The 962-nt window shown below is 57.3% G+C and overlaps 1 non-coding gene across 1 annotated transcript; it reads right to left on the bottom strand.

Moving 5' to 3' along the window:
* Window positions 1–890: 890 nt before the first annotated feature.
* Window positions 891–962, bottom strand: TRNAD-GUC. Its single transcript has one exon. It is a non-coding gene; the product is annotated as a tRNA-Asp (tRNA).

Raw genomic sequence — 962 nt, forward strand, 5'->3', positions numbered from 1 at the left:
CTCACCTCATCACAAACTCACCCACGACCCCTTTGGCTTCTCAAGCGCCTCTGGAGGGACGCAGCTTCCCAGGCACGGAGATCCTTCCCTTCAACACGCACTGGACGGACATTCGAAACACAGCCCTTTCCAGGAGGGAATGCGCTGCTTTTGGACCCTGGCGCCCAGCAAGAAGGCCTGGGACTCTTTTTCTGATGGATGGACCCCACTGACTTGCCTTTACCAAGCAGAAACTAAAGACCGGCTGATGGCTCTCTTTGCAAACGGACGCCATCAGACTGAGCCACGAGGCGTGCTGCAGGATAGCCCCTCCCCACCAAAAAGCAATGCCGTGACCCGGATTAGAACTGAGGTTGCTGCGGCCACAGCGCAGAGTACTAACCACTATATGATCACGGCCAGGCGCTGGGGGTGCAGGCAGCAGCCCACCACAAAATGCTCAGCTCTGCGCTCTCGGGGCGGCCACCTACCTCGCCGGCGGCCACAGGTATTTCTCAAGTCTCCCCATTACAGTCACAGGTAAAATGCTGAGCAAAGGAAAAAATAGAGGAAGCCAATCCCATGCCTGTCCCTTTTTCTGTCTTCCTCCACCCCTGGACCAAGTCCCTCCCTGTTTGTCTGGGCCAATGTCCTCATGCCCCTGGCCAGCCTATTTCCCTTTGCCGCTCTGAAACGTGCCCCCACATGCAGGCCCCAAAGCTGGGCCCGGGGGCGGAAGGCCAGGGAGAGGCTTTGGCTAGGGCCAGCGTGTCCTTGCGAGGTAATTGTCTCTCTGGAGGTGAAAGTCATCAGTTTGGGGTGCGAAGGGAAGTGACCATAGAAGGAGAATGCAAGGCATGGGGTGGGCAGGCCAGGGATTTCTTTGTTCCCCCCTTGAAAAGGGAATCACCCTCCCCATTGGGGAATCGAACCCCAGTCTCCTACGTGACAGGCAGGGATACTCACCACTATACTAACGAGGA

The sequence above is a fragment of the Mauremys reevesii genome, linkage group 12 (assembly GCF_016161935.1).
Source record: "Mauremys reevesii isolate NIE-2019 linkage group 12, ASM1616193v1, whole genome shotgun sequence".
Classification (NCBI taxonomy): domain Eukaryota; kingdom Metazoa; phylum Chordata; order Testudines; family Geoemydidae; genus Mauremys; species Mauremys reevesii.